The 20,776-nt window shown below is 38.5% G+C and overlaps 1 protein-coding gene across 1 annotated transcript in view; it reads right to left on the minus strand.

Annotated features, from left to right (window-relative positions):
* Nucleotides 1–15,386: 15,386 nt before the first annotated feature.
* Nucleotides 15,387–20,776, minus strand: part of TRUB1 (TruB pseudouridine synthase family member 1) — a gene marked incomplete at its 5' end in the record, with an annotated part of 53,007 nt that continues 47,617 nt past the window's right edge. Inside the window, one exon of the mRNA XM_082764638.1 lies at nt 15,387–15,485. The remainder of the gene's footprint in view (nt 15,486–20,776) is intronic.

Here is a 20,776-nt window from a genome sequence, read left to right on the forward strand (position 1 = left end):
GTCAGATGAATTCTGCTCAGAAAAAAAAAAAAAAAAAAAAAAAAAAATCAGTTGACTTAATTCTGGTCCATGTGAAGGGGACATTTTTAAGTAGCTGGATAAAAACAATAAACCAGGTCTTTTTTCCCCTCTCCCCTTGCCCTGCAGATAGGCAATTCTTTTTAGAATAGCTTATCCTGGGTTTTATATAGCAAAATGCTTGAAAACTCTGACCCACAGCTCACCACGGTAACTACGAATTTTTTATTGACTTCAGTGGCCTTTGTATCAGAGTCTGCTTTAAACTGTGGCTTTGTGTTTTAAGACAAATAAGAAAACAGAATTTAAAGGGACACGTTGTTTCAAACAGACTTGTTCAATTCCTTAGCAACAATTTAAGAAGTCACAAGGGAAATGAGTTTTTATGGTCTCATCATTTCTTTGATGTAAAAGTGCACACTCCATCTTTCTGGCATTTCGTTCAGCAGCCTAGCACGAGAAAAAAAGAGCCCCACTGTGCATAAAGAGAATAAAATATGTTCAAGAAGAAACAGGAAAAGAGATTCAGGTTAATACGAAGGTCAATCTCTTTCTGTGTTTCAAATCTGCACTTTGCTGAGATCTTAAAGAGAAGTAAAAAAAAAAAAAAAAAAAAAAAAACCAGCTTTAATCTTCCATGCTGTCATCCTTTAGCTGGAGAACTAAAATCCAAACAGAAATGTTTTGGCTCATGTCAGAGTTGTGAATTGCTGGTAAATTTTCAAATTATCTGTCCCGGAAATACTGGACCTGACACACCGCACTTTATATTAATAAATTAAATAAAAGTGCCTCATTAAAGGTATCAGCTATCTCCACAGAAATCCCCAGACCACTTTCCCTTTTTCCTCCCATCGTGCTACATACACAGTGGGAGGCATGGGGCATGTTTGATCCCTGTCACCCCCACAGATTTGGGCTGGAGAAGCCAGCCCACCTCCTGGCTGCTTTCTACCACACCTCTGGATCAAATCCCAAGAACCAGACGTGGTCTGGTGTGGTCCCACAGCTGACAGACTTCAGAGCCCTCCTCCCCCACAGCGTGTGCTGGCTGCCTTGCTCTGGCCACAGGATGAAGGTAGTGGGACCTGCAGACCCCTGGGTTGATTTTTACTTTTTTTTTGATTTGTTGGGTTTGTTTGTTTTCTTTTTTTTGTTGCTTGGTTTATCTTTTTTCCTTTTCTTAAAAAAAAAAAAAAAAAAAAAAAAAAAAAAAAAAAATTGAAAACAGAACCAAGTACAAGAAGATACTATTGAGAGAGAGCATGACCTGACAGGACTGCTGTAGAAATACTTCATCAGCTACTTTGAGATTTAACTCAAAATGTTTTTTTAATGCCAATATTTTATTCATTCCCACAATTACCTCTTCTGTGCAGGAGAACTGCTAGACAATTACAGTGCCTGCTATTTATAACCTATCAAAGGTAAAAGTCAGTTCTCTCAATCACATAGAGCTGGTTTGTTTCACCACTAGTGGTAGAAAGAGTGAGAATGATCTCTTCTGCCTAGCTGTATTCTTTTCCACCTTAAAAAAGAATTAATATATAAAAAAAAGAAGAGACTGATTAAAAAAATAACACCCACGTCTATCTTCCAAGTATCGTACTATGTGGGCTGTATTGCATTAGATTAAAAAAAAAAAAAAAAAAAAAAAAACAAGGATGAGGAAAAAGGTTTTCACACAGACATAAGAATTTCCCCATTATCAAAAACTCTGAACTTGGAAATGATAATTGAAATTATAGGAAAAAAAATGAGTAAGTGTTACCTGCAATACTATTTAATAACTAAATGCTAATAAATGTAATAAATCATAGGAAGCTGCTTGGCAGTTTCTCAGAGACATGACAATAAAAAATAGTATTCCATGATTTCTTTCTGCTCTGTGCCCACACAGTGTTATTTTTCTGTTTCTATTCTTGTATAATCATCTTGAAGAGAGCTATTTCAAAAATTCAGAGCCTCCAATTTTGATCTTACATCTTTTTTCTTGCAATATTACCTTCTGTTATACTTCCCCAAAAGACAAAATTCTCTATTTTTTCATTTTTTACTGGGGTGCGGGAAGGATAGTCTGCAATTAACAAATTTTCTGCAAGTAAAAGCACAGGCTAGGGCATCCCCAGGAAGGAGAAAGCCCAAGTTCATATGATGCTTCTGTTTTCCAACACATGGGAACAGCTGCAGGATGGGATAGAAACAACTTGAAATGGACCTGGAAAGGTGGTGAGAAGAACTGTGGCTGCCTCTACTCCACAACCGTCACCCCAAACATCCCATCAGAGTTCAGTGAAAAAGATGACAATGAGAATCACTACCTGCATGCTGAACACCAAATGAATAGGAGTGACAACATACAGCCACAACATTTTATGAAATCCTTACCACAGGAACAGTATCTGATAGATTCTTTTCTCTTGTGTTCAGGCAAAATAACCAGGAGAATTTGTCTTACACTGATCTAGATGTAAAACATGTTTCATTTAGCATGCCTAAAGCCAACTGTGTACGTTGTGTGAGTACACAGCTCAGTGCTGTGTTACGTTGGTCTTGGAGTTTCACTCCAAACTCCTTTGGAGTTTCATTCTGTTCGCTTTGATTTTCTTTGTTCAAAATGGTGGTGGTTTAACTGGGACTTCACCAGTTTAGGTATTACATAGGAAGATGCTCCCTGTTTGGCAGCATCCTAGCAGAAAGGTTAGGTGAATGCACCACCAGCTGCAGTGATTTTTAGAAGAAGGAATAAGTAAAGTCACAGGTTGAGATAAAGAGCAGCATGAGATTACAGCATCGGAAAGAAATCTGTTTGGAATAGAAAACAAGGAATAAATATTTTTCTCTCCACCGTGAATAAACTTTACATTTCAATCTTCTGGTTTAGTGCCTTTAGCTATCATTTGAGGCTTCTTGTTCTGCTGAATATTTTTGTATCAGAATTCTGCAGCCTAATGTCTTTTCAGTATCAATTTAAAGTTTTCCTTCAGCCTTTCATCCTTTAGTAACAAGCATAGACACAAACATATCTGTTCAGCTTCTCCTTCCTCAGTAGCTCAAGTGCAATTTATACTTTTGTTTATTCAATTACCTGCCCCTCCAGCATATTTAAATGATGTAGCTGACTGGATTCATTGTGAGGAATGTTGAAACTATTTCTAAGTGGAATGTTTACTCAGTGATTAGAGAAAAGCTTTCTAATATTTGTACACAAAATGTTCTCATGTGAAGGTGGCACGTTTAAGCTTTGAAGAGATTATAATCATGTATCATATCCCTCTAGTTAAAAAATTCATGGGTGCTCTACAAAAAGATCAGGAACTAGTATTTCTCTGTAGCTTTGTTACTTTAATTAAATGCATTGCGTGAGGGTGTGCAGGGGGTATGAAGAATATGGCCTTTATAATGCAGGCAGTACCCTGCAAATCGTAGACACCTGAACTGATGTGAATAATGGACTTGTAAGTGGCTGCAGGATCTGCTGCCTCATCCCGGGAATTGCACCGCTATTGATTTCCTGCCCACGAACCCGTCTCCCCTGCCCTTCAACCCACCTCCACAGCGACTGCACTCATGAAGTATTTCCAATTGAGAGCACCTAAAGAGCAGACTGAAACTGCAAAGCTCCACTAATATGCAAACATCTACTGACTGTTCTGTGTATATTTTTTTTTTTCCCCTAAAGAAAAATGCCTTTTAGGATAGCTGTTATCCACGCTCTCACTCTTTTCTGCCTTTGGACATTGCAGGGAAGGTAGAGATTCATTAGGCATCCTGACAGGTTCTTGCTCTACCACAGACAGAATGTTTCATGGACCTTTTTTTGCATCGATTTCTGGCCAAGTTTTGTAGAAGGTCATTGCAAACTACCCCTTTGCTATTACATTACTACGAATTGTGATGGTTTTGGCCCACTTGAGAAAGGCAGTATCATGCCAAATGTTGGGAAAAGTGTGTTTATACAGAGATTATGCTTATCAACAACACAGGGAGTGCCAAAATTCCTCCTTTATAAAAATAAAGAAGATATCCTGAAAATGAATGACTACAGTCAACAATGCAAAAGCAGCAACAACTGAAAAGAATTCCTGAAATGTCCTGTTTATAGTACAAGGAATAGTATAGGCATTGTTTCTACCAAGCAGGTAATAGGTATTTTGATACTTGGTAAGAAGAGAAATAGTCAATAGCCTATATATAGATAAACTGTAATTCCACAGTGCTTGAATAATGTTGATAAAAGCTTGAGATGTAACTGACAGAGGAGGAAGAAAACCCTCATCTTAGAAGTGAAAATGATACAAAACTAAAAAACAATATTTTTCAAATAGTAATGCTGCTGCATATCACCCTTTTTAGAATTCAGTACAAAACATCTACCAGATTATTTAGGAAGACATATCTTGTCTTAGAAATATTTATGGTGGGAAAAACAAATTAAACAGCTGTCAATCCCCTGAATTACTGTCAAACAAACTGCACTATAAATGAGAATGATGTGATTGCCAAACCAGTTACAGTAAGATGGTCTTTAAAATACGGTATGAAAGAGGAAAAAAAAAAATTGCTATTATAAGATAAATAAGAATCATAAGATTCTTAAGGATCATAAGAAGTGAGGAAATATTGACTACCATAAACACTTACCTTTCTCTGGTCTTTTTGCTTTTTCTGTCATCCCTCTTCTCCCTAATAGCTGAAGAAAATGGGAAGTACCTTAACCTTACCATTTGCTCCTGTAGCAGGAATCTTGTCCACATTAAGCTCTGTGGTGAAGAGTTAGTTGCATTTATTGCAAAATTAAATAGTGTCGCTGATCTGCCTGCACACTGGTTATTCTTAACAGGTGGTTGTCAGCAATCCTCATGCCTTGCCTCCCTTTTAAGTTCTTCCCTTTCTGGTAGCATACTGCTCAAATTCGTTCTCATGAGTGGGCATGGGATGCCTGAAGATATAAAGGACATGGAAGGGAGGGAAAGAGGTGAGAAGCTCTGGCCCTGATAGAATCACAGAATGGTTTGGGTCGGAATGGACCTTAAAGACCACTCAGTTCCCACCCGCCTGCCATGGGCAGGGACACCTCCCACCAGACCAGGTTGCTCAAAACCCCATCCAGCCTGGCCTTGAACACTTCCAGAGATGAGGCAGCCACAGCTTCTCTGGGCAGTCTGTGTCAGTGCCTCACCACCCTCATAGTAAAGATTCTCTTCCTAACATCTAATCTAAATCTACCCTTTTTTTAGTTTAAAACCTTTACTCCTTGTCTTATCACTGCACCCCCTGACAAAGAGACCCTCCCCAGCTTTTCTGTAGGTCCCCTTTAGGTACTGGCAGGCCGCTGTAAGGTGTCCCCAGAGCCTTCTCCACTCCAGGCTGAACAACCCCAACTCCCTCAGCCTGTCTTCACAGGAGAGGTGCTCCAGCCCTTTGATCACATTCATGGTCTTCCTCTGGACCTGCTGTAATATGGCCATGTCCTTCTTGTGCTGGGGGCCCCAGAGCTGAATGCAGGACTCTAGGTGGGGTCTCATGAGAGCAGAGCAGAGAGGGATAATTACCTCCTCACCCCGCTGGCCATGCTCTTTTTGATGAAGCCCAGGATACAGTTGACTTTCTGGGCTGCAGGCGCACACGACTGGCTTATGTTGAGCTTCTCATTAACCAACAACCCCGAGTCCTTCTCCTCAGGACTTCTCTCAACCTATTCTCTGCCCATCCTGTATTTGTCCTCGGGATTGTCCTGGCCCAGATGCAGGACATTGCACTTGTTGAATCTCATGAGGTTCGCACAGGCCTGGCTCTCAAGCTTTTCCAGGTTCCTCTGGATGGCATCCCTTCCCTCCAGCATGTTGACTGCATTACACAGCTTGGTGCCATCAGCAGGCTTGCTGAGGGTGCACTTGATCCCACTGTCCATATCACCAACAAAGATGTTAAACATTGCCAGTCCCAATACTGACCCCCGAGGAACACCAATGGTTACTGATCTACACTAACTATGCTGGGCTGTGGCTTAGCCACAGATGGACATCCACCAGTTCCCCTAGGACCTGCAAATGCATCTTATCAGGTCCCATGGGCTTGTGCACCTTTAGGTTCCTGAGCTGGTCTCAAACCTGGTTTTCTCCTAGTTCTGATCTTTGCAATGCTAAACAGAAATTTGGAGAGCAAGAACAGGGGATGAACATGGACACAGACTGATGTTCTGATTCAGGACCCAAAAAGAAAGCAGCACTGAAAGCAGGATAAGAACTAATCTGTCCATTCACAGTCTGGTCCATTCGACATTTCTGTTGAATCATCTTTATTCCTATACTCACACAGGTCCAGGTTCTCGAGTGTCATTGTTTCCCCCTGCCTTGATCTTTGTTTTTGTCTAAGTTATTATTTAATATGGTAACAGTAATGCTGTCTTTAAACCAGTAATGTAATTGAACAAAATGCTACACCCTTTCATTTGTACTTAACCTTTAAAGGACATTTATTTAAAAATATCCAGCAGTGCCCTCCTTTATTCTATCTGTCTGAATGCACCTCTAAGACTCCCCATATTTATTATGAACATAACTGTGCAGGAATTAAACATATAATAATGCTCTTTTTTAAAATTTTTTAATCTGCAAATGCAATGTTGATTTGTGGAAATTGTCAGGATATCTCTTAGGGTTTTTATGTCCAATGTGCATGTCACAGTTTTCTCAGTTTTTCTCAGGTTTTCTCAGTTTTTCCTCCTTACTATTTATACAAAAGAAGATGCATTTTAACCCAGTTTTCTCCCAGAAGAAATGGGAGGGATCCAAGGCTGACCCATGGAACCAAATCTAAGAGTCTTAGATTTGTTGAGCAAGGAGACTGAGATGCATTATTGCACAGGCAGACTAAGAATCATGTGGCTCTGGGAAGGGACATCTTGACAAAAAATCAAGTCAGGGAAAGAAATTGATTTTGAAGCTAACTAGACAAAAAGACTGGAAAATTCAACTTACCTTTACAGTGATGCCACGGCTGCAGAGGCTTCAGGATCGTATTATCAGCTGTATAGTAATTCATGAGTTTCTGAAGCTGGGACTAGGGAAAAACCTGTTTTACTTGTGGTTATCTTAGGCTTTTATATCCTCTCTATCAAACATGATACCCTGAAATTTGGTCTGAAAGGCCAGCCATTCAGAACCAGTGGGTACTTTCTTTCTCCTGCTACATACAGATGGACTAGTGTTTGTAAACTCTTTGCAATTTGCTGGTGTCACTGCTGTATATCAGCACTTTAAATATTCAATATTTTAAGTAAATAGAGGACTGCAATGCTGCCAGCCTGATAAATATCAGAGGATTAAATTTGCTTAGAAAACTGAAGTAGTTGCAAATTAATTTAGTATATTTAATGTGCATTTGGGAGAAGGAAAACCCCTTCATTTTAATACCAAAGTGTAATTTTTGTGTGTATACTGTTCTGCTCTGTTCCTAACTACATAACAGGCAAATGATGCTGTTTCTTTGGGCAGATGGGTACATTACTAAAAATGACAAGCCCATTAGATCAACAAGGACTATACAATTATCATGGGGAAATAAAGCCAATAAATCTATCTGGTATAAATTATAGGCCTATGAAGTCATACATAATGAAATAAATATTTAATTTTTCTAAAATCCAAAATCTTCCTTTAGAAACAGGAATATTAAAAATTAATTTCCATTTCTTATGTCGGGTACAGTGCGGTTGAGTGGTTTCAGCATGGGCATGCACTGTCAGGCGCTTCTTGATCCTATTCCTGGTTCTGACATTGATTCACACCGTGGTCTGAGCCAAATCATTGCACCTCTTTCCACTCCTCTACCCATCTGTAAAGCTGAGATAATGCTCACCTGCTCCACAGAACCATTAGGAGAATTAAGAAACATCTGCTCTGTATCTTGAAGACATGAAGTGCTCTAAAAATGCAAAATAGCATTTTTCAGGAGATGGATAAAACCTTCCAGGGTTTGGAGATTTTCACATTGTCACCAAATTTCTTACTACCTGGCAGGATTGATTTCTACTTCACTAATTCAGTCAGCTCCCTCCTTCTATAAGATTTATTATTTCTCCTTAGCTAAGTCTGCCACCATTAAAAGAGATCTGTTTACTGTAAGTCACATCTTCCCTAAAAATAATTGGCAGCACGTTCCTTGTGGAGACACAGCAGAGGGATCATCCTCTGCAAAAGACTCAACCTCTGCTAATGCAGGTCCTGCACTAAGAGCAAAGATTCAGGCATTGCCTGCTGCATAATTATGAAGAAAAGGTGGCAGAAAAGGGGCTATCTAAGGATATAAAATTTAAAAAATGGAAGCACAAGCAAAGAGAAGATGAAAGATTTAATAGTTAAAACTTTGGTTTTCATCAAGTATTTTATAAACTGTACGGAATAGTGTGTGGCAACTCCATAAATAAAATTGCAATACTTGTATTTCACAACAAAAGTGAAAATGTTTTCCTTTTTTATCTGTCATATTGAATGCTATACTAGTATAGCCATATTGTATCTACCCATTCTATGCAACATATTTCAAAAATTATTGTTATTCTTTGTCTTCCTGACTACAAATTTTGTCATACATGTATCTCAATTCAGTATTTATTTACTTTTCTGAAGTAAACAAAATATGAACTTGGTGATACTATTTATTTATTTATTTATTTCAGCTAAAAGAACGGTATAGCTTCATTGATACATTCTCAAGTAAATTCTATTTGTACACTAAAACTCCAGAGAAATATTTTTAGATGTATAGGAATGGGCCTTGTATTTCTAACGTAGCCACTAATTAATAATAATAATAATCATCATCATCATCATCATCATCTACACAGCTTAACAAACAAAAAGTAACACTTTCTAATCAACAAGGGAGAAAGATGAGGCTCACCATCCATTTTTGTCAGAGCTGGTTTAGAGCTCGTTTTACATGTTCTGCTATGCCTGAGTGGTATTAATAATGATCTTTGCATGATTAATTCAAAAGCCTATCCTGAAAAGATAGCCAGCAAGGTTTTAATTGCCTTTATTATGGAATTCACTTTGGCCCTGAAGTCCTTAGTAGACTGTAAAATGGGAACTGTTCCACATAACTCTGTTCTCTACTACCTATCTGTCTCCCTTATACACATGCACAGATTACAAGGGCAGAAAGAATCATTCTCATCATACCTCCGCCTTCAGATTGATCTTTTGGATACCCTTGGTGGTGAATTCCATTTAACCCAGACCAAGCTTGGGTTGAGCTAAGTTCCTCCTTCTAGGAAGTCAATGCTCTTGATTTAAAGATTTCAAGGTGTTTTTTTGGTGTGGGGTTTTAGACAGTTGCCTATCTATTTCTTGGCCAGTTATCTGAGTAGAAAAATAGTTCTTATTTTTACGCACAGAGTAGTCTGGCTGATGTTATTATGCTTTTGTGGGAGAAAGAAGCTGCATGTCACCAGAAATGACAGAAAAAGTATTTGTAGACTGATCATATCACTTTTTTATTTTCTTTTTTAAAAGAGTGAACTAATTAAATCTCTAAATACCTGGTAGATTTTCCAAATCTCAAATCAGTTTTGCAGCCCTGCTGTGAACCTTCTCCATTATGTCAACTTACTTTCTAAAAAGTAAAAAAAAAAAAAAAAACAACAAACAAACAAAAAAAAAACACTATTTTTAAATGCTTGAATGATTTCACTGTGGTCTCGGCTAGAAGATGAACGCATCTAGAAAATAATTTGTCACTGCTGTTTCTGTAGATATATAAATCCATGCTCACAGGAGAAAGATCAAATGACAATACCTGAAATAATCAGTTTACCACACAGACACCAAGCTACTTCCCTTCCACGTACGTCACAGCAAGCAAGGCAAACCATTGAAAACACACAGGCTATGCAGCTAACAGCCGTAACCACGACAACTGTCCTGAAGCTACGCGGGCCAGAAAAAGATCTCCAAAACAGCCGTGTCTGCTGCAGCAGTATCTTTTCTTTCTGAGGCAATTCAAAGCATTTCACAAACAGCATTCACATACCTGGGCCACTGTCAGTGGGCATACAAATGTTGCACTGTGGACTTGGATGAGGGTCATGCTGCAGGAGCTCAGCATCAAACCCTGCTCAGCACTGTCTGCAGAATGAGCTCTCGAGGTGCCTGGAACTCAGCAGTATCTGCAAAGCATGGGGACAACCCACCTGAGCACCACAGTGTGGGCTATAAAACTTACGGGCAAGGACACCTAGCACTACAACTGTTTTGATTCTACACATTGAGTATCTTGTATGCTAGTGTGCATAGCCATACCTCAATAGTTTTTGATATTTTACTCATCCACAACGCCACTATAGTGCTCTAAATATGGCATCATTTCAAAAATATCTAAGTTATACTACAGTTAACCCTAAGAACAGGTATACAATCATAAGGCATGGTGTTATTTTTAAATCAGTGAACAATAATTTCTGAGTTCTTTGTTTGTTTGTTTGTTTTTTCCATTTACATTTAAATAAAACAAACACAAAAACAAGAGCGGGAATCTATTTCCTGTTCAGGAAAAAAGAAATACGTTCATGCCCCAGAACAAATGTCTTTGGCTGCGTCAAAGCCCAGAGAAGCTGGAGTTCATGTGGCAGTCATTCCCAAATGCACCATGAATGCTACCTACAAAATATGCTTTAGATAAATTTTGCAATTTCCTTTTGCTACATTCTTGGGGAGTCTTTTATTTCTGCCTTGGGCACAGATCTTAACACAAAGGACTGGATAATGCAGCTCCAATTCATGTCAGAGCACCTATACCATGAAAAATCTCAGTGTCTTCAATGAGATCTTGGTATATCTAAGGATTACTAATATGAGCAAGAGTTGATGACTAACATGAGCATCTGCTTCAAAAAATACCACTGCTAGAGCTGAGATATTATTATAGACAGTCTATTGTACTTGCAAAAGACAAGTAAAGAGTTCTTGGTTGAGAATACATGTCAGAAAAAATGACATGTTTTCATCACTTCCAGCCATAGTTAAAAAAACTCTGAATACATTAACCAGCTGAAGGAAAAGTACTTTCAGCTTTTGTATCGCAGTGGGAATCTGTAAATGCAAGTTACAGTGTAACAGACAATTAGCATGAATTCAACCGTTCATCATATCTAAAAAGTTAGTAATTTAAAAAAAAAAAACGTAAACAGAAAAATGTATTTTTCAGTGAGTTGCCCCACTTTTGGGAATCCAAGCAAGTGGAAAGTGTTTAGGGTGGGCAGGACTGGCTGAGTAATTGCAGCTGAGTAGTTGTTTAATACAAAGCTTTAAGTGGTTATTTCAACCCAAGCACGTGTTCCTATATCCCGCTTTAAAATGATCCGAACCTTTTGATGAAAATCTGGTCACTAATTCAGCATGCCACCTGCATGAGGTCCTGGTATTTGCTTTCAGTAATTCTCATCAGCAGTGGGCATTTCTTCTGTTTTCTTTTTTTTTTTTCTTTTTTTTTTTTCTTTCAGACTTGCTGTTTCCTTTATCCAGAAGACTGCAGCCATGCTCCAGGGACTGAATTCCAAGCATTTGTAGGGACGGCTGTGTTATCTCTAGGAAGGCATGGCACCACTTCTGAAATGGGCTGCTTATGTTGGCACCAGCAAGCATCTGAGCATACTTGTTTTGGCTGAAGTTTTCTTTTTGTAACCTGATACTGACTGGGAATTATCTTTTTTATGAAAATGATTGTGCCCGTGCAGATGGACAGCACTGGTCCTTCTCACTTTGTGATTCTGCATTTCTTAAGGTAGCCTGGACTTCCTTTTTTAATTCAGACCAACAGCATGAGACTGTCGTGCTCTTTGATAGGAATACACTACTGGTGCATGGCTGAGAGGATGGGAGTATGGAGTCCAGTCCTACAGTCTTTTGTCAAATCACTTGCAAAGGAAATTATGGTATATTTAAGGATAAAGTGCAAAAATAGTACATTAGTTGCAAATAGCTTTAAAAGAAAAAAAGAAAAAAATAAAGGAAAATGACTTTTTGATTACTTGCAGGAGGCAAGGAAGCAGGAAAAAGGATAAAAGTTGCTAGGAGAGCTGTGACCACAAAGACAAAAGGTACATGCACCACTCAGGCTTCTGTCAGTCACATCTACAGGCAGGAGCATCACTGAAATGGCTAAAAGGAAGCACTAAGGGGTTTCATACTACGAAAAGACTGAAAACATAAGCATGAATATTATCTTTAGCATAAAAGAAAAAAAAGAGGTTTTCAAATATATAGAGAGATTTCACAAATACATATTTAAATAGAGAAAGTAAATTAACAACCTTACATAAAGGAGGTTTGCTGGTTCCATTTAAAATCTGTCTTTTAGAATGGGGAACCAGATCCCTGAAAATGTTTCTGTACTAATGCAGACTGTTACCTGGTCCATCCATGTTGGCACAATACCCTGCTGAGATTTCCCTTCCTGCCACAAATCTATTTTTTCTCATGCATTTAGAACAGCACCAATTTCACTATGGCAAGAAGAAAGAGAGTGCTAATGTAAATATGGGACTGTGAATTGTGAGACCTAGCTATTGTTCTCTGCTCCTCTGGTGTGCCAGCAGAACAGCACTTTCTACTCTGCATCAATAGATTGCACTCCTTAGTATCTGTGAAATTGTCAGGGAATTTCACATCAAAAGAAATGAAATGTTAAGCAAAGAATCAGTATTAATTTTCATCAATTGTTTCAAGCACATTTTACCACTGCATTTGGTTAGATCTTTTTCTCCTTGCTTAAATTGTTCTAAGTAGACCCTTTATTATTTCCTCCATAAGCCAGCCTTTTCCCCCTCTATTACTTTATCCCTGCAAGTCCCTTAAAAAGAGACAAAATTTAGGACGAAATTTGTAATGGGCACTTCCCAGCTTCCTCAGATGTCAGTGTCTGAAGGCAGGAGCTCTTTTGCCAGCTCTAATTTTGTGAAAAGATATACGTTCATATCCATAGATATATATGTATAGCCAAGAACACTCTGGGGGTTGTTTCCAAAAAATAAAAAATAAATTTGAAAGTCAACAGTAGCATGAAAGTTATTATTATATATCATTTGAACAGTGTAATAAGTGTTCACGGCAGACAAAGCAATATGTGCTTTCCCAGAAAGTACATGTTATAAGGCCGTTTAATTAATCTGATGGCTTAGTAGGTGCCATTAAGCACCTCTTTAAGTTAATTTTAGTCTCAGCAGGCATGTGGATAAATAGGAAGTGATTTTACACCTTCTTCCAGACAAAGCAGCATTTTATTAGACCAGACGGGATTGGGCTTTTTCAGTCCTTGCATTTATCTGACTGCGCTATGGGGTGACAAATCCTCTCTCTGTTTCAAGCCTTACAACAGCATTAAACACCCTGGTAAAAAGCCCCAATAGATAACAATTTAAGCATACACTGCTCTTTTACTCACTCACTAAGAAATGTGAGAATTTGAGGGCAAAGTTGAAGCTAAACAGCAATGTCAACTTCTGGAGTGGAATTACTCTTGTGATCGTGCTGCTGCTCTTAGCCCCAGCCAGATCAGCTCATTCTCATTTAAGCCCACTGCATGCACAAGAGGACAGAAGACAAACTAAGGATTCATCCAAACATTGTGTTCCCAGTGAAGAGCACTATCATAGCTAGTTGTCTCCAGTGGCAACTGCCTACGTATGAAACACAAAGATGCATCTATGGTAATACTTCTGCAGATATGCCCTCAGCATTTTCTAAGCAAGCTTGAGGTACTCCTGCTATCACAAAGTTAAAACCATATATTTTACTAAACGCTACAGGCTTTTCTTTTTTAAGCATTCCTCGAGTGTTACACAGAAACCAGAAGAGCCCTTACCTTCCATTCTGACCCCTTTCAAGTGAGGACACCTTTTGTATACGACCTTGCACCAATAGCTGAGACAATTAAACAAACACAATTAAAAGACACAGAAATTGATTTTGACAGAAGTAATATACTGCACTGAAAGTGCAAAGGAAATGCTCTGGTATAACTGCATTACCTTACTTTATACGTGAACTGACAAACACATTTCCAGGGCTTCAAATTTATGCACTGGAGTTCAGATGCTTAAAAGTTTAAACATTTAAATCCGGATTTACTTGTTATCCTAAGCAGCCTCCTGCAGGTTTACAGCCCTAAGTTCTTCAGATTTGTCTAATTCGAAGCTGTCTTTGCATGACACGTCAGAGCAGCTGTTAACCAACATACTTGTCCCTGAGTTGTTGCAACAACTTTGGGCTGTTCTGAAATCAAGCGTGTTATCTGGCAAAGCATGGCCACAGACATGGGCACTGCTCAACCTGAGCAACCCTCTGTAACCTGTGATGCCCAAACCTCAGTTGCACTAAGGCTCTTTGGTTTGCTAGATAAAACATTCATTGAGAAATGGGTCCTGTATCACCTCTAACTCAGCATCTGTCTGCTCTCATCCCCAGCACCAGAAGGAACTGGAGGAAAAAAAATTAAGAGGAATACTTTTTTTTATACATTCATAATCTCGAAATTGAAATACAGCAGCATTGCAAGTCATCTTATTACATCAGAGGCAATAAGTTGAACCAGTTTAGCACGGAATTCACTGTAGGACACAATGAAGTAGTAGGAATTTGTTGATAGCCATCAAAATAAAAAGATGGCAGAGACGAGAGAACAACCTAATATGCATTATTAACATTATCTACAGTCCATGACAGGCTTAGTTCCACTGAATAGTTTCTCTGCTTGCCTCTTATCAGGCATTTTTGTGGTATTTAAATGTTGAAACTACAAAGAATTTGTATTCCTTTCCCCACTGCAATGGGAAAGCTCAATAGAGAAGATTATATCGGTGTTTGAAGTCCTGATACACTCTCAGAAGGGTGTACCTGCTGTGATAGGATGCTGTTTCCTGATTCTGAAAGAAGGCTGGTTGTCAGTTCCATTTCCACAGATTCCTTACTCATTTTTATTATAAATAGTGCACACTGAAAAACAGAGCATAGTCCAAAGAGGCAGTTAGAGCAAAACAGGATTTTCTTGCTCTGGATCAGTCCCAAGGTGTGTGAATCTAAGGGGGGCTACTTCATCCACTTGATGGTGTACGTGCTTGTATCCATACACTTCATCACGTCTCATGACAACACACAGGGGGAGCCAGGAAGGCATCTCACTCAATCCTAAAAGAGCCTCTTTCTAAACACAACAAAATCTTACTTTTTATCCTGAAGCCACAGTTGTCTGCAAGCCCATGCAATCAATACAGCAGCCAGAGATATTAAGGCGCCCCTTTCAATGGAGCTTCTTTCTTCAGATTCTTGAGCACTATTAAAAGAAACACTGAACTTACACCTGAACGTGTCACTCTTCTTAGATCTATTTTCATCCTGCATGAACGTTGTGCTGGTTAACAGCAGGGTTTCTGGGGCTAGATCGTTTGTAATGGAGGGAAATGGCAGCTGAGGAAACAAAAAAATAAACGTAGGAAGTAAGAAATGGTCTTAGCATCACTTTTAGCTTCTTCAATTGGCACTTCTAGGGAAGAAGGAAAAAAAAAAAAAAAAGAGTCAAAATTCTTTCTCCTTTTTCTGTAGGGCAGCTGACAGTCTGTGTCAGAACCTTAACTCTGTAAATACCACAATACCAAAACTTGGCATCTGCCTCCTCCAGCACATACCTTTGTTTTTGATGTTTGCTTGAAATCCAAAGGCTGAAAGCTGATGGAAACCTAGGAGTGAAAGGGCTCTTTTGGACCCCTGAGCCTAAGATGGCTGCACTTGCAAGAGAAATGCCATAATCTTCCCATTGTAAATTCATCATTAGCCATTTCAACATCTGTTGGGTCATTTGCTCTTGCTACTCCCATTACAAAACCACTTGCAAACCTGTTTTTTCATCATTAAGAAAAATCTAATCTCCAACCTAAACATTCTCAGGGCAAGGGGATATTTACCTGCTCTCAAGCCAGTGTTATTACCTGTTCTACCTCAATTACTTTTTTCATTTTCTGGCATTTACTCCTCTCCTGTACAATCTCTTTGTAATTATCGATATTAATTTTTTCTCAGACTTCAGTAAGATACACAATCCTAGCTCTCAGGGTTTTATTTTCTGGATCCAAAGATAGACAGAAGAAGAATTTTTGTGGTGGAACCGGTTACATTTCTTCAACCTAAAATCCTCTTGGTCAGTTTGCTGAAGGGTAATGAGGGATGTCTCCTCATGGTCCCCAAGACCAAGAGAATTGGACAAAAGCAGTAACTCTCTGCTCCACCCCCTGCACTTCCCCAGACAGTAAATGTTAAGCAAATATTCCCACAATTTACTGGAAAAAAAAAATAATCTATGAAAACTAGCTAACCCTAAGGGAACCCAAACCCTTAGGGAGTTACTTTAAAACTCCTAATGGAGAAAATAAGGAATTATAATGAATTTATGTTAAACATCTCCTGACTTATGCACTTATGGTGCTATCGATCTCACCACAGCAGTGACAAGTTTGGGAGCAGTGAGCACTCATCATCAGATAAAAAGCTGAAAACAGTCACATTCTTTGCTTGTCAGTGAAGCACTAATACCGAGAGGGTGTAGGAAGCCAATTTCCATACAAAATTGGGAGTCACATAGCTAATGTACTCAGATGTGTCTCTCAGGCTACATTTCACTGATTGAGGGGTCTTTTCCTGTAGCCACACACTTAGGAAAAGTGGGTGATTGTGTTCCTCAGCCACTCACTGTTTTTCTATACCACTGGAGTATTATTCTGAGTTCTGCCGAAAATTCTAATGCATTCTAATGAAAATTGGCCAGCCCATCTTCTCATCATTTCAAAACCTTTAGAAATACTATTTACAAAGCACACAATTGGAAAGCTACACTGAATAATATATAAAGAACACATTTCTTTGAATTTCACAGCCTTTTGATGGCAAAAATTTGACAGACTGAAGGATGTTATTCTGCCATGTAGCGCGCTAGATGAAGAGCCCTGTAAAGTTTTCTTTCTTTCAAGCACATCCACCTCATGGAGTTGGATGTCTGGGAGTGCCATTATGTTACAGTTTTATATATGTATATATACATATATATGTACACACATAAATACAGTAGTTTTGTTTTGTTTTTCCCCAGATATCCTACCCTACCCTATAGCAATGGGATTTCCCACTGTCAAGGGCACTGCCCAGAAGGCACGAGGTTGCCTTCCCTGCAGATGAGACACAGGACATGCACATGGCCAAGGTTTTCAATCCTCCCTGCCTCTGAGGAGGACTCAAGAGCACCGTGAGTGACTGCACAGCAACAGGGAGGGTTTGTCCCAGAGCAACACCTGCACTGGATTAATAACTTCACTTTCTCATCAGTCCCATCAGCCTTACTCCCTTCCTCTCTCAGCAATGAGGCACAGAAATCAATTTAGGATGAGCACATAGTACCATACATTTAATTCCACAGTTTCAGGAAATTCCTCAACAGTGCTCTCTGTTAATAGGTGTATCATTACCTGTGTTTTATTCCCACTGTAAAAATTAGTCATAATACACCATCTGTTTTCCCTGTTATTCAGCAGCTAGTACATATTACTACGTGCAAGAGCATCAGTGGGTCCTTTCAGGGTGCAGATATATTCATAGTGATTGTTTTGACTTACTCACTTGTAGAAAAATAGAATTCTCCCCTTTCAAAGATGATTGTTAAAGTGTGCTTCTTCTTAGAAAGTAGAATTATTATTTTAACCCCTGCAGCAGTCTTAATGCACATTGCATATGAGGTATTTAATGTGCACAGCTGGTGTGACCATTTAAAAAAATTAGGGAGAAAATAGCTTCTTGGTTTTCAATTTCCTCCCCAAAAGAAAAAAAAAATGGCACATTTTGTTCTGCTCTAATTAGTATGTGTGCCAGTGCATGACTTCCAAAGCAGGCAGATGCTCTGAATGAAGTGTAATGTAGATTTTCATTAATCTTCTTTGGCACAAGACTTTTCTTCTGTTATGTGTATGCAGGAAGTAATGACTAGAGAAGATGAGCAATCACAGGCAGTTCTAACCAACTTAAGCTTGCTTTTGTAAAGGGGAAGATAGGGTCACGGAAGAGTATGGTTACCTCAGTGTACAACATCTCTCTGTTTCTGCTTTTTCAGTATAATGAAGGTTTGGGGATAATTCCTTTTTAATAATCATGCAAAAAAGATACGGCACCTCTAAAGAAATTAAGTATCAATGTACTGAATAATGCATGTACTTCAAACAGCTACATGGCTGATCCAAAAGAAAACCACAGACACACTTTTACCTACAGTAGGCAGAGAATTAAAAATTGTACTTCCTGAAACTGTATTGATTTCTGGTATAAAGGTAATAAAGAGGGGTTTCCCATCTTGCTAAAAGTATCAATTAAAGCCTATCAATAAGTGGTTTTAGAATAAAGTTGGAATTTCATGTTTTCTCACCTCAACTTAGACACATTTTTGATTGTTTTAAATATGGCTAAAGAAAAAAAAAAAAGTCTGCTTGGGGCAAAGACTATGGATATTTCTGGTCCTTTTAGGGATCATTGCTATTATTACCTTTTGCTTTCCCGCAGTCCCTTTCATCTCTTTTCTTCTTCTCCCAAGAGACAGTTGCTGATTCCCTCTGCACTCCTTCTGTTCATTTGTGAGCTCTGCCTGTTACACTTTCTTATGCTTATAAGAAGAGAGGTAGCAGATTACGGGTCCATACATTACAGTTGAGAATTAACTCCTGAATGAGGGTAATGGGACAGGGTAATTCTTACTTCCTCAGAGAGGTTGGGTTGGGCAAACACTGCTGCTCAGCTACTTGATTTCCACTTTCAGAAGAATCTTTCTTGTAAGTATGAGGTCTAAAATGCAGCTTCTTCCATGAAAGTCTCAACTTTGTCCTCAATAAGAGGCAGACTCATAAACATATTATGTGGGTTAGCCCCAAGCTAAAGATGGGATGTTTGATGTCTATGTATAAGAGAAGTTAAATAAAATAAATAAATCTTCCTGCAATAACAAAGTCACTAATTACAAAAAAAAAAAAAAAAAAAAAAAAAAAAAAAAAAAAAAAGGTTTCTATTCACAGTGTAAGTGAAATCATGAAATTAAGAAGATTACAGAGTAATATGGAGTACAGAACATTGCTTTCAGGAAGAGCACAAGCCAAGAAAACCAAATGAAAAAGGTGTGCTATCCCTTAAGATAATATATACAGGACACAAAAATAAGTTCTAACATTTGAACGGAAAGAGATATTACTTTCTGACCTCTTTAGAAACAGATAAGCCCATTAAGCAATGGTGCAGAGGTTTTCATAGGCCTTAACCAAGCATTAGAAAAGAAAAGGAGGAAAAAGTGGATTTAATCTACTCTATGTATTACCTTTTCCAAAAGCCATGCAGAACAAGATTATTTTTTTTCTTAAAACAGCATGTATCTTAAAGAATATTCTAGGAAACAGAGGTGAAATCTATTACATTTAGGAAATGTACTTGCTTTAGGACACAGGTGCTATGGTGGTAGGACCAGATTAGATGTCATGTTCCCTGGAAATAGCACAGTTCAGAGGTTTTACAGTGTACCTTCCATTTTCACTTTGCAGAGTAGAATCATTGCAACTTAGTTTTCAGGCATTAGATAATAAGCACAAGTACCTCGCTAAAGTCAGAGGGTCCCATTCTGTTCTTAGGCTTCCAGCCTTCTGCATAGAAACAACCCACCTATGGCAGAAAATTGTCAGAGCATCTCATGAACACTTTTGTCTAAATGTGCATTTCTTAACTATAAAAAAAACAGTGGAGAGATTCAGTTTTTGTTGATTTTGTTTGGTTTGCTTCTACATAAAATTCTAGAGACTAGGTCTCTAGAAGCCGATCTAGGGAAGAAAGCTGGCAAGTTGTCAGGCCTCATATCTCATCTGTTTCTATTTCCATTGTTCTAAAATCTTAAAAAGATGCTACCTCTGTCCATTGGTTTTAGTTGTACCCTTAAGAGAACAGAGGTCCATCAGCAGTGTGACTGCAGGAGCTGAAATATCACTTACTGCCCAGGTTGTGCAAGCATGCCAGAACCTGTTGTGCTGAACATTTTGATGCGTTGGACTCTCCCTCTAATTTATCATGACCTTTGTAATGATACCCGTCTACTTTAAGAATTTAAATCCTTGTTTTGATTAAAAAAAAAAAAAAAAAAAAAAAAGTATTCACAAGTTAAAACAAAGCTATCGTTTCTCTTGTTCATTCAAACAGAAAAAATTATCACACTGCACCTTGAGCTCTTTTGCAGCTGTGTTATTGTATTAATTACCGTAAATCTGGCCCTGTTTGCAACAGGACACCATGGCAGAGCAGATGACTGTTTTGCTCTCTGCCCTTAAGTGTTTTGTTAAGGGGCTCCTATGGCTTTCTTTATATTTTTTTTCCCCAGTATGCATCATTATGTTCATCTATCAGTGGTTCGTTTTCAGGCATATAGCTATGTCTATGCACCTGTGTATATAAATCTGCCAGTTCCATGAACACAAAGATAACATTTAGATCCATAAATCAACAGGAACTCACCTGATTCTACCCAAACTAACTGACTACTCAAGCTCAGACAATTTATGGAATAGTTGAAGACAAAAAAAGAACCCTCCACAGAAAGAGCTCACAACTTTCCTGTAAGCCCTTTCACCAGCATCAGTAAATCTACTCAGAAAAACATAGTAAGTGAGACCCATTTCATAATTCAGGTATTGGAAAAA

Source organism: Aythya marila (assembly GCF_965140915.1).
Source record: "Aythya marila genome assembly, chromosome: 7".
Taxonomy (NCBI): Eukaryota; Metazoa; Chordata; class Aves; order Anseriformes; family Anatidae; genus Aythya; species Aythya marila.